The sequence below is a fragment of the Peromyscus leucopus genome, chromosome 12, assembly GCF_004664715.2.
Source record: "Peromyscus leucopus breed LL Stock chromosome 12, UCI_PerLeu_2.1, whole genome shotgun sequence".
Taxonomy (NCBI): domain Eukaryota; kingdom Metazoa; phylum Chordata; class Mammalia; order Rodentia; family Cricetidae; genus Peromyscus; species Peromyscus leucopus.
The window spans coordinates 10927845-10941309 of record NC_051073.1 but is presented as its reverse complement, the minus strand read 5'-3'; the positions used below and the strand labels follow the sequence as shown (position 1 = coordinate 10941309).

The 13465-nt window shown below is 46.1% G+C and overlaps 1 protein-coding gene across 1 annotated transcript in view; it reads left to right on the top strand.

The window, feature by feature from the left end:
* Positions 1 to 535: 535 nt before the first annotated feature.
* Positions 536 to 13465, top strand: part of Bach1 (BTB domain and CNC homolog 1) — a 37367-nt gene continuing 24437 nt past the window's right edge. Inside the window, exon 1 of the mRNA XM_028875960.2 lies at positions 536 to 655. The gene's annotated coding sequence lies outside the window, so the exon portion shown is untranslated. The remainder of the gene's footprint in view (positions 656 to 13465) is intronic.

Below are 13465 nucleotides of genomic sequence, written 5' to 3'. Positions count from 1 at the left end.
AAAGTCCTGCCCAGCGCCAGAGTTCTTGACACACCCCTTTCCTTTCGGCAAGTTCAAACACCAGGCTTTCTCACCCCCACTGGAAAGCAGCCCAGGAGCATGGCCGAACCGAGCTTCCACGGTTTCTGGGGGGCGTGGGGCCGAAGATCCTTATCTGACCTGTTGTGGGGTGGTGGTGGGATGTTCCATGAGCAATGCAACAACCCTTGGGGGTATGGAGGCGTCAGCCTTTCTTTTCCTCCCTCAGCAGGTGAGGAGGAGGTGGTCCTCGGTGGTTTATCACCCTACCACGGAAGGCAGATTTAGGAAGACAGGGCTGGAGGCCTGGCTCTCAGCTCCAAGCTCCAGAACGCAACAGTTTACTTCGGGCTCCAGGAGAGAGAAACTGGGAGGCTCTTACCAGTGGAGGGCGTGGCCTGGGACGGGGCGTGGCAGGGGGGGGGCCTGGCGAGGTTTCAGCTAAGGGGCGGGGTTTCGGCCACGGGGCGGAGTCTGGGGCGGGGCGGGGTTTTAGCGCCGGGAGGCGCTGGCGGCGGTGGCGGAGTGGAGCGGAGCGGAGCGCAGGGGAGGGGACGGCGGCCGGCCGCGCGGAGGGAGTGAGTCACCTGACCGCCGCTTGCAGCCTTCAGTCGGGCCGCGCCGCGCCTCGGCTCCGGTGAGTGGCTCGGTCGGTGCGGGCTGTCGTCCTTCCGTCCTTCCCCGGGGGTCAACCGGGCTGGCGGCGGGCGGCCGCGCGGGCCTGGGAGTTGGGGGCGGCAGGCTGCGCGCTGTTTACGCGCTGCGCGGACTCTCCGGACCGGCCGAGCCGGCGCCGCCCTGCACCGAGCTCCGCGGGCCGCGTCCCGCTCCGCTTGCGTGCGCGGGGGCCAGGCCGAGCCAGCCCGGACGCCAGGACCACCCTGCGGTCTCCGGGCTTCCCTTTGTTGTAGCTTTACGCACGTTTGTGATCTAGGCTCTTCACTGCATGGGCAGAAGTGGGTCTCGGTGATAATAACGACACCAGCTTTGTGTCCGTGTCCGGTAGCGCCAGGGCCAGCGCGTTCTCGTTCTTCTCCGGCACTTTGGTGTCATTTGGTGGAATTGCGCCGATGGCTTTTATGTAGTGAGCTCTCTACGTTCAGCATGGGCTGAGTCAAGGCAGACGTAGTAATTCTGAAAGAACGCGTGTGGGAAAACCAGCTCCAGCGACAGGCTTGGAAGAACAAAGGCTGTTTTTGCAGGATGCTGCTCTTTTTGGAGAATTGTATACAGTTGTGACTCCTCGCCGTGGAGGATGCCCCTGCTGGGTCTTTGTTTAGGTTTTTGAGCACTCCTTTCAGCCCACTGGGTTTACATGGAAGGCAGTTCAGAAAGATTAAAGGATGGACACCCTAGATTTGTTAGTGGCCGAGCCTTTGAACGCTACACACGTTCAGAGAAATGGGAAGGGGTATGGGTTGGCCTATTCTTCCTGCTCTGGCGGTAGTGGTGTGGTGCAAGCTCTGGGCTGGGCTTGAAGGCGCTTGCCACTTCTGGCTTTGGACATCGTAAGGTAGTCTGGGGGGGAAAGGCTCCTGGTGAGTCATCTTGGAGTTGGGTGGCTTTGGAGGCGTGATCGCCTCTTGTATTGTTGTTTAACCGACCGATCTGTCAAGTGGCTTCCCTTTGTTCGCAACGTTGGTTGGATAACAAGGTAGGGTGACTCTTTAAAAGAGTTTGTGTTGCTGAGTCATTCACCCCAGTCTGAGAGGTAATTAGGAACAGCTGGTGCAGATACGCTCATCACATGCCTCCACTATAAAAGGCTGAGTTGCACACACGAGGGGTTGCTTCTGGAGGCCGGAGGGGGGCCCCCCCGCTGCGGGCTGTGTGTTTTGATACAGGTAATCAGTGGGTGACGTGGGAGAGCACGCTCAGGACGTGGCCAAGTATAACACCGAGGTGGTGTTTAAACAGCAGCCTCGTGGCCTACTGCGGGAGAAACAATTTGTGCTGGAGAGATTTCAGATAGAAGGAAGGCTTTCAACAGTATTGGAACGAAACATTCCCTTCTCTTCGTGTCCTTAAGTAATTGTTTCGCTTTTAGTGTTGATGCTGAGTGGTGAAGACATGCTTAAGTTATTCTTTGTAAAAGTTTGTTTTTGATGAGGCCACAAAGGGGATTTCCTTTCAGGGTTTTTAGGTTTTCCTGCATAACTAGTTTCTAGGGTCAGAGATGTGGTAAAGGAAGAAGTCTGCAGGTTCTCTTGGGTCAAGCCTAGAGTGAGGGGGTCTCTGGGAAGACAGAATGTGTCTGTCTCACTCTCTTGATTTTATGGATTTTTGCTTGAAAAAAAAATGAGCACATACCCATACCAGTCAGTTCTTAGTGCAAAGTTTAGAAATGGAAACATGTATGACCGGGAGGAGAGCTGGCTTCTTCCCTTTGACCAAAAGAATGAAATTTTTTTTTTTTTTTTTTTTTTTTTTTTTTTTTTGCCCTGTAAGTTTTCTTTACGTTTACTTATTTATTCTTGCTTTCTGCATCTATTTAGGCAGAGGTCAGAGGACAGTTTGCAGTTACCATTCTCCCCTTCCATCCTGTGCGCTCTGGTGATCGATCACACTCGGGTCACCTAGCTTGGTGGCAAGTGCCTTTACCCACTCAGCCATTCTATGGGCCCAAGAATGATGATGCATTCTTTATTATGGATGGTCAGTTCCTTTAAAACATTTGTAGTAGGAAAACAGTTACTTTGTTGCTTTAGATTTAGGGATTATCAACCATGCATCTTTCAGATATTAGGAGCTGTCAGGTAGTATACAGGATGATTTATCTGCGGTGAAAATACCCAAACTTCGCTTTTAAAAATACTTAAAAATAAAAGCCCAAAAGTTAAAGAAGCAGAGTGAGTGACATCATTACTTGTGTATTAAGTAATGTGGTTATATGCATTTTATCTAGTTTTCTCTTGAGGGATCCACAATTCACTTTCCACTGCCAATACCATTAACTCCGAAATTGCAACAGGGTTTTTTATTTTGTTTGTTTTTAATTTCTGATCTCTTCCGGAGAGCTGTGGTTATTTCAAAATATTCTTAGTATTTAATTTTCACTTCATATGTAGTTTTTAATATTGTAAAGAATAGATGGTGGTAATTTCTGGCTACATTGTTGAAGTTAGTGATCGAAATAAGAAATGATACAGTTAAATTTGACAACGTCTTATTGAATTTGAAGGTAAGACTAGTGGGTGGGTGGTTGAATGTGTGTGATCTGAAGAGTAGCAGAAGGGATAGCAGGAATATTTGCTTGATAATTTACACACTGGAGAGTAATATTTATAGCAGTTTTTAAAGTGACAGTGTTCTCTTACCATTTGAGAGCCTATGGGTCCCCCCCCTTTTTTATACTCTTTTGAGAATTATTAAAACTGTGCATTTAGATAATCCCTTGGGAAAGTGGTATTCCTTAAAATGTCAGACTTTTAGGCTGGGTTACTAATTTTACATTTTTTTGTTTTAATGTATTCTCTTCTCTCTGTTTACATGTATGGGCACACAGGTACCATGGTGTGTGTGTGTGTGTGTGTGTGTGTGTGTGTGTGTGTGTGTGTGTGTGTAAGAGGATGACCTGTGGGAATAGGTTCTCTCCCTCCATGCCATGTTTCTGGACATCACACTCCAGCCCTGAGGCTTGGCAGCAGGTGGCCTTACCCACTGAACCATCTCACTGGCCAGGAGGTGTGGCTACTATTTACCATTCAGTCCTACCTCAAGGCCTGTGCCTTTGTACCTCTGTACTGTGGAGGTGACTCTCACAATAACGCTTACAAAACTTGTTGACATGACCAGATGGCAGAGGACTCTTCACAGCGTGGCTTGCTCTGTCCATGGCTGAGGTTTTTAACAGTCACCACCCCCAATCCCTTCAGTTTTCTGACTTTCTGTTAGTAGGACTCTTGCTTGAACTTTGAACCCTGAACCCTGTGTCTCTTGAAGAGCCAGCAAAATGAAAAGATTATTTTAGGTGGTGGGATGGATGATTTATGAGATTTTAGAAAAATATGTCAAAGGAGAGACTCAGCTGATATCCAGAGCATGGATAATTTGAGTGTTGTTTCCTAAGTCTAAGCCCTTAGCAGAGAGTAAACTTCAAAACTGCAGCCAAATTACTACTTTGCATCACCCTGGACCCCCGGCTTCCATAGTGCATGGCATTAACAGATCTGAAGTTGGGGTCCCTGTACAGTTGACAGAGAAGCTATAAACTCTGAGTGGGAGAAGTAGAACTGTATTGCTAAATATCAGGTTTTGCCTAAGTCATCATCTTTTAGGCTTTGGAGCTAGCTCTTAATTTACTTGTGTTTCTGAAAAATGGTGGTGATGATGGTGATGATGATGATGATGATGGTGATGATATCTGTACCATAGATTGCTATGAGCATCTAGTGTGTTACTGTGAACCAAGTGGTCAGGACATAAATTGTTAGGTCCTATTTTATGGTGTCTGGAATGAGGCAGGTTGTGTTCTTACTTACAGGGCCTCGTTAGGTAGCTTCTGGGAGCTGAACTAGCAGCCACCACCACAGGTGAGCTGGTGGTGTGCATTGGGCAGGTGTTGCTACTAGAAATACAACTCAAATGGACACTGATGGTAATTTGGTAGCAAAGTTTCAGGTTGGTGCTTATGGACGCAGCCTTGAGCTCTGGAGCACTCCATGGTGTCCTGCCAGTTAAATGTAACTGGTTTTTGAAGAAATAAAAAGTACGTAGAATTTTCTCTCTGGCTCATCCTAGCTGAGGATGCTCTGACCCGTCAGATTTAGCAGCCTGGCCACTCCCTCTCTGCTTGTTAGTGCTGGGATGGAACTGTCCTCTCAGTTCTACTTCCTGGACTCTGTCAGTTTATGGGGAGCATGTGTAATGCACCCTCCAGTCTCAGCTTGTAAGCCTTGTGTTGTCTTTAGACAACGAGCCTGCAGAGAAGTTACCCATGCTAGGGACCCAAAGACAGTGAGTGTGTTTTTAGCTGTAGTTGTTTCTGTTCAGAAAGGTGTGTCAGACACTTGGATTTTCTTTTCACCCCCCTCCCCGTGTGAGTGTCCTGCTGGTGAACAGCTGTCTTTCGGTGTGCCTTGGCTGTGTTTGCTTACTAAGATGTCTACTGATGGCCGCGGAGTGACCCAGTATGGGCTAGTTCTGGTTCTGTGGGCTTTGAAACTTGGCAGTTTGGAGCAGCTTGAAGGAGAGGGTATTATGTGTACTTGTTGACTGTATAGTAAGTTGAAACATTTAGATTTTGAGTTTCTTCTTCCATACATTGTGATGACTGAGGAAGTGGCTGGAATTAACTCATTATTCTAATTTACCTCTTGAGATACAAAGGAAACTGGTCTTGTGATTTATTTTTTTTACCTGTAAGTGACTTGGAGTGAGCAAATATCATTTGGGTTGTGAAGATGTTACCCATCTCGTATACCTAACACCTCCTTTCAAATCAACGCTCTCAGAATAGACCTTCCTTAGTTCTCCTCAGAACCTCAGAGTTTAGGATGCATTTGTAGGGTATTAAAACCTGCCCCAAGACAAACCTGGGAAACAGAAACAGGGGCTGCCCAGTAACCAACTGCTGTTAGGGCACAGCAGACTGCCCCGAAGCGGGCCAGATGCAGGCTCCCTTCTCAGCGTTGGGACAGTTGGGACATGTTCATAATGCACTGAAGTTGTGTGCACATTATATTCTGTCAAAAGGAAGTTTAGATGCATCTTCTTAAAAGCCCTGGGATATTCTTTGTTGAAAAGAATATTTTTGTATCAAGTATTCCTGCTTTCTATCTGTCTTAGTTAGTGTTTTAATGCTGTCAAGAGATACCATGACCACAGCAACACTTATTTATTCTGGGGCTGGCTTACAGTTTTAGAGGTTTAGTCCATTTTCATCAAGGCAGGGAGCATGGAGGCACACAGGCAGACATGATGTTGGGGAAGTCGTTGAGAGGCATTGGGTCTGGCTTGGGCTTTTGAAACCCCACAGCCCCCCCCCCCCAGTGACACACCTCCTCAACAAAGCCACGCCTCCTAATTCCTCTCAAGTAGTGCCACTTCCTAATGACCAAGCCTTCCAATCTACGAGCCTATGGGGGCAATTCTTATTCAGACTACCAAACTATCTGATGAAGTCATTTTACTTAAACAACTTTCGTTCATTTTTTAGGTGGGGTCGGTGGCGTTGGATAGATGCGCTCTGCTCTCTCATTCTTCCTTCTTTATAGCAGGTCCCTTTTCTGCTGGTTGTCCTTTGTATCGTGGGCATTAGCCATGGGTCATTTCCTAGGCTGTTGATTAAATAATAGAGCGAGGGCTCTGCCCTCCTTCACTCCTCTCCACTAATCTGTTTAACTAACTGTCTGCCTCCTGGACACCCTAGGAAGGTGCTCTTGACTGAGGAGGCAAAGTCTTGAACATCCCCTCGAAGGAGTAGGGAGACCCACCCACCTGTCCCCCAACCCACCGACTTCCCTGCTTGCTGGTGTCCTCCTGTGCTTAATGTCTTCTCCCTCTGCTAAGGATGCCAACATCTTTTAGAAGTCAGCTCAGTCAGTTCAGAGAGTTGATTATAAAATACTTAGCTATAAACATTTATTAACATTTTAATACATTTATTAGGTTGTAATTCCAGAGTAAGTGTTTTTCGGTAAGAACGGTAATTTTATTAGTGTAGATTTTATGTTTCAGCACTGGTTTTGCAGTGAAAAGCTGTTATTGTGTATTGGCTCAGGTGTCATTTCCAAGGGACTGATGTTTATTTACTGTATTTCCTGGGGTGTCTTTTCGGCACAGCACACAGTTTTCCACTGTGTAGGAGCCGTCTGTTAAATTAGAAGAATCAGCAAACTAGTTTATGGCTCTTTTAAGAATTATTTTTTCATTTTAGTAAAAAGACTTTGTTATTGGGTAGGGTTTTGCTGGCCTTGAACGCCACAACCTTCCTGCCTCCTCCTCTCCACTGAGAAGGGGTCATAGGTGTGCCTGGCTTAGCAAGACTTTTTTTTTTTTTTTTCTTCCGAGACAGGGTTTCTCTGTGTAGCTTTGTGCCTGTCCTGGAACTCACTCTGTAGCCCAGGCTGGCCTCGAACTCACAGAGATCCGCCTGCTCTGCCTCCCGAGTGCTGGGATTAAAGGCGTGTGCCACCAACGCCCAGCTACTTTTTTTTTTTCTTAGCAAGACTTTTAATGGTGAAAAGCGTGTGGCCCTGCTGAGGAGGTATCTTGGCCGAAATGCTTTCGGTTGTAGCTGTCGTTGAGAGAAATAACAAGGAAATTCCCGTTGATGCCGCGACCGTGACCACTGGCAACGTTCTGTACTCCGCTATGTCTTTGTGGTAAAGGACTCCCCAAGTACCAGTCAAGCTCTAGTTCTTTGAGTTTCTGTGAGGTGTGTTTTGTTCCTGAGGGCTTGCCTGTCATGCCTGGTCTAGTTGGGTTCAGGCCTCAGGCATCTGGGGCACGGCATCCCTGGAGTAGGTTGACCTATGGAGTCGTTCCTGGCGGAAGAGCTCAGCTAGGAGCTTGCCCGTCCACCCAAGCCCTCTGCTGTTAACTGCAGCGGCTCTCACTGTGATGACGTTCAGGGTGGGGGTGATGAGTGTTGGGGTTTAATGGTACCTTGTTCTTTGTCTCCCCGTGGATGCTGCTGCTCTTCCCAAACTCACACACAGATACACATCTGATGAGTCTGTAGATAGTAGGGTGGGTTGCTAAATTTATCTCAGCATTTGTGACATACTTGTCAGATACTGGGTTTACATGTAACGTAAACTTACGGCTTTATATACCGGGAACCTCTCTAGACACTGGCAGAACTTTCTAGAAGCTACACCTCGAGAGCCCAGCTCTCTGTCATAGGATGGCCAGTTGCAGTGAAATGAGCCAGGGGATCGTAGATGAGGAGAAGCCTACATTTGGGGAAGTCAGAAGAGCCTGAGGAGTGGTAAGATGACTGCGTGGTTTGCTGGAGGATGCTGCTTTCGTTGGCAAGTCAGACGTTCTGCAGAAGCTGTGGATCAAGGCTGGAGATAGCGGCGCCATTTGCTCTCTTCCAGTGGCAAGATAGCTTCCCCAGCTCATTTATCTCAATGACTCAGTTCTCTGCAGGGAGACCGCTACCCACCCCCTGCCACGGGATGCTTCTTTATCTGTGTGTAAAACTTTCCCTAAAGCTCTTCTCTCTCCTTTGTGTCTGTGTTCCCCCAAGCCAGCGTTCACATAGAGATGTCAGTGTCAAGGCGAATGAATGGAACCTCTGATTGGCTTTAATAGCTGACGTGTCTGTGTATGAGGGAGCTAGATGTCTTCCTCTATCACTCCCACCCTTTGGTTTTTTTGTTTTCTTTTTTGATACGGGTCTCTCAGTGAATCTGGACCTTATTGATTGGCCTGCCTGGCTGGTCAGTACAATCCAGACATGTGTTTGGCTCCACCTCCTTGTGCTCCCCTGACTTGGTGCTGGGCTCCTAAGTGTGAACTGTCACCCTGGGTACCGGGGATCCCAGCTCTGATCCTGCTGCTTGCAGAGTTAACATGGGCTACCTCCCTAGCCCCCAGCCACTTTTTAAAGTAAATTTTAATAGTATTTTGGTAGTCATGGTGAGGTTATAGTCGTGGGCTTCTGTGTTTTAAAGTCAGTGGTGGGTTTTCCAGTGTTGATGCAATCCTTGTTGGTGGATACAGAAAATCCCATTGTGAAGACGGAAATGTTACTTGTCCTTTTATTTAATCGACATTTAAAATAGACGTGAGCTACATTTTTAACGAAGGCGTACTTTTATGCTTATAGTTATTGCTTCAAATTTATAAGGTAATGTGTGTTTATAGCTGACAATTTGAATGCTGAAAACGAAGAAAGAAAAAGAAAAAAAATTACCTCAATATTTTGATGAATATCCTAATGAGTGTGGTGATGGATGGCAGCCAGTATTATTGCACATGTTAAATTTGAGATGCCAGAGGGGCAGGTTGGAAGTCCATGAACTGTGGGATCCTGGAAGCCTAAGGATTGCAGGGAGAGGATGAAAAAGCTGTTGAATATTGCTGAGGTAACTGCAAGAAAACTGACAATTTGCCCTTTGGTGGACTCACTTAAAATCCAGAGGGGGAAGTGGAGACAGTGTGAGTGTGCATTGCTCTTCCTGGGGAAGAAAAGAGGAGGATTGTAGGTATCCGTGGGTATTGGGCAGGGTTCATGCGGTATATATTGAAAGAGGGTTAATTAGATTGGCTAACATGATACAGCCTGGGTGGGCCAACACTGCCTGCCTGCCCTCAGAGCAAGGGGAAGGGGGAGCTGAGAACCTGTTCAGTACACCAGGTTGGATGCCCCAGTGGTCCCAACTGTGTACCGAAGCCCTGGGGGATTCCTCCAGAGCTGGTTTTCATTCCGTGTGGGGAGGCTGAAGAATCTGAGCTCTGCTACCTGCATGGGATGGCTGCAGGGCAGAGACAGGGACTGTGGTAGCAGCAGCTGGTAAGACACAAAAGCAAGCAGGCAGAGCGCTGAAGCTGTTCCTGAGATTCGGCTGCGGCCGGCTGGCGCTTGCTGCCCACTTTAGGCCGGGCATTCCCACTGCAGTCAGTCTGATCGAGAAGAGCCCGCACGGGTGCGCCCAGGGGCTTGGTGATTCCAGATCTTGTCAGGTTGACCAGCTATCACAAAGGGGATGGGGGGTGTGTGTCAAGAAATTTCGAGAGGGATATTATACTGTGATGATGGGAATCCTGGTATTGGTCCCTGTACGGTATCTTATCACCTTCCCTTAACTCCTCATTTTTGCTAAAATCTACTTTTTGTTAAGATCGTAGTTTAAGATTGATTTCTCTCTCTTTCAGACGCCTTTCCTATTTGAAAAATCTTTAGAAGTTTCATCAGTTTTCACAGCCAATTTACCAGCCATTTCTGTTGAACTGAATCAGATTTTTTTTTGTTACTCTTTTTATGAACACCTTTCAAGTTTGTTTCTAGTGAAATCAATATGAATAAAAAGTTAGAGGGAACAGCCTGGTTCACTGTGCTGTAATTCTGTGGAGATGCAGAATCTACTCCTGTCCGGCGTTGAGCTTTTCGGTGACCACCTCTGGGTCTGTAAGATGTTTGCGTGTCAATCTGAGACTTTGTTGATTTCCTGTCTCTCTCTCTCTCCTCCCCCTCAGAGTCAGGTTAGTTTTGTTTCTGCTGCTTGAGAACCTCTCCCACTCAGCTCTAAATGTGTTTTTATTGTTTTCTTGGGCTCATTAATATGACAGGATCAGTTGAACCCTATATTATAAGTCATGCAGAAATACTACCTCTCTTTCTGCCTTCTTGGATTCCATCCCCTAGCGAAAGTTTGGTTTTGTCAAGGCTGGTAATAATTTTCATTCTGTCCTATAACTGTGATGCCGTTCTCTGAGAACCAGTGAACAATGTTTATGTGATTTTTACCTGTGTTAATATTGAGTGTGAACTAAACTATGTGGTAATGCGTTTCCTTCGGAATTGTTTTGATGTCACCCTGTGCATCAAAAACACAACATTTATAGCATAAAAATAAAATCATATGCCAGGTGCTATCCTAAACATATTAAGTATACCTTCTCTTTTTCCCAAGAAAAATGACTGTCTCTGTTTTTAAGAGAAAGAGACATGAAGTAGCTTGCTCGGCGGATTGGGGAGACATGGAGTACTTCAGGCACTACTCTGTCCCCCAGTGGCCATGTTCCACATGTGAGGCCATAAGAGGCCTGGCTCCTTTCTAAGAATCCTCTTGCCTTCTCTTTAGTGGCACCTGGTTGTGGATATTGGGATGTCTGAAGTGCGTACTTAGGCATGACATAGGCTTTGGGGAGGCAGAGTGACCCAGAATTTCACTCTCTGGGAGATTTTCAGTTTCCCCCTTCTGAATTTCTTGTGGGAGCCTTAGGTTAACTGGGGCGGTCATTTTCTGCCCATTACTTGTTTATCAAAAAAACAAAACAAAAACCAAAACTCTCTAGCTATGCCACCTTGGAGGCAGGCAGTGCACACTTCCTGATGAGGGAGTGAGTCGGGACACCACTCATGGGCAGTCACTGCAGTGAGGCGAGACAAGGAGGCATGCATGAGGAAGGGCGGGAAGAAGCACACTGGTTTGTTTTCAGATGGCGTGAGTGTGCACAGAGAAAAACAGTAAAGAATTTACAAAGAAGCCCCAGAATTCATGAATTAGTTCAGGCTGTTGTTGGGTTTTGGTTCATATCTCAGAGATAACATTTGCAATTATGTAGTAAACCTGTAAAATAAAGCATAAGAGCTCAAATCTATCCACAGTGCTACAGAAACCATAAAACACGTAGGAATAAATTTAATAGAAGATGCATAAACCTCCTTTGCTCTAGACAGCATCATCGTAACAGTAAGAAATATTAAAGAAGTCCTTGGAACATGGAGAGGGAAGTCCTATTCATGAGCTGGGAGCTCGATTTGTTAGCTGTTTCCCCTAAATAAATATAGTTTTATTGCAACCCTAATCATAATTCTACTAGCTCTTCTAACTGAAAGATAATAAAAAAAAATGTCTAGGAAGAATAATATATTTCACGCAAGGAGATGAAAAACGGCCAACACAAGCACATGTGAGGATGCTCAGTGTTATTAGCACCAGGAAGACAAATAAGAACCACAGTGAAATACTCTGCACACACCAGGAGAGCCAAGATCCAGAGGATTAGCTAGCGCCAAGGGTTAGTGCTGGTATAGAGCTGGTATGGATCGGCCCACACACTGCTGGTAGCAAAGCGAAATGATTTAGTCCATCTGGGAAACTACTGTGTGATTGCTAAAGAGCATACACCTCCCATATCACTCAGCTCCTGTCTTCCTAGATAATTACCCTGGGAACGTGGAGTGAGTGTATTATGTCCAGGCAGCTGTTTAATAAAATTTTAGTATCATCCCAAGCTGAGACTAGGTCAGTTAACGATCTTTATCACCAATTAAGTGGATGAACAAATTGTTGCATATTTGTATAATGGAATATTTGCCAACAGCAACAACAAAAAGAAACATCAGATGTTCTTAGCATCAGTGTGTATTGAAAGCATTCAGCTGAAAGAAACTTAAAAAAGAGTACATGATACAATCTATTTGCATGTCAAAAGGGAAATTCATGTTCCTGTACTGTGATGGTGATAGACACAGATCATTGGCTCCCCATAGCCAGAGGCGTACAGAGGAGGCGACTGAAAGAGCCATGTGGATTCTGAGGAGTGACAGAAACCCATATGCCTTGGTGTTGCTCTCATGTGTATATGCAGTTTTCAAAGCTTATTGAAATTTGGGGTGCTGAGGCAGAAGAGTTGGAGTTTGAGGCCGGCCTGGGCTACATAATGAGACATGTTTGAACAAACCAATCTTAACAAAAAGAAAGCTCACTGTAGTGTATAACTCAAACACAGTCAGCTCATCGTGCGTATTGTGTAGCCCACAGATGATAATGGTGACTGATGATGCTTGATGAGAAGTCTGGATTCAGGAAGGATGCTTTGTTGGTATGGACCAGTTCTAGTGGCTAGTACGTGTTTTCATAAAAGATGCAACAGTCCTTTTAAACTTTAAGTAGTTGGCCAGTGCATTGGGCAAACAAAAGGCCCAGTTGTTTCTACAGTTTTTTTGAGGGAGGATGGCAGGTAAAGTGGTGGTTTCTTTTGTTTTCAGTTCTGCAGCTTGAACTCCGTTTTTTTTTTTTTTGTTTTTTGTTTTTTTTAATGTTTATTGTTTTCTTTCATATTGTTCTGGAATTGCCTTCCAGGCTTTTCCAAATTTAGGAACCTGAACGAGCAAAGATAGATTTGCAGATTTGGGGTATGAAGAACCTTCTGTTGCTGATGTCTGAGTAGGAGACAACTTTTTTCAGGTTCTCTAACAGTTCCAGCTACTCGCTTTTGAGCCTGACTTTGTCTTAAAATTTCAAATACAACATTTAATCCAGTAAATATATGACAGACCAGGCATGGTGGTGTACATGTTTGATCCCAGCATCTGTGAGGCAGAGGCAGGCAGATCTCTGAGTTCAAGGCCAGCCTGGTCTACAGAGTGGGTTCCAGGTCAGTCCTTGTCTCAAAAACTCAAAAACCCAAACAAACAACCCCCAAGAAAACAAACCCAACAAACCGCCATTACATAACTACGTAATTGTTAAGACAGGGAAAAGCCCAAATCAAGATGCGCCTCAGTGCTGCAAAAGCAGGGCCAGGTGGGTGGGGGGCAGGAAGACACAGCAGGGGTGGGGTGCAGGGAGGGTGTGGGGGGGCAATCAGAACCAAGTGTTTGAAAGTGCTGTGCTGAAGCCTACTGCTCTGTATGCTGACACACAGTGTTCATTTAGAGAAGTTCCTAAGCTGCGGAACATTCGACTCCAGCTCTCCAGGCTCTCCTGAGCTCCTCGCTTTGAAACACGCCCCTTTGGATGGTGCTGTGGGCAACTCTGCTTTG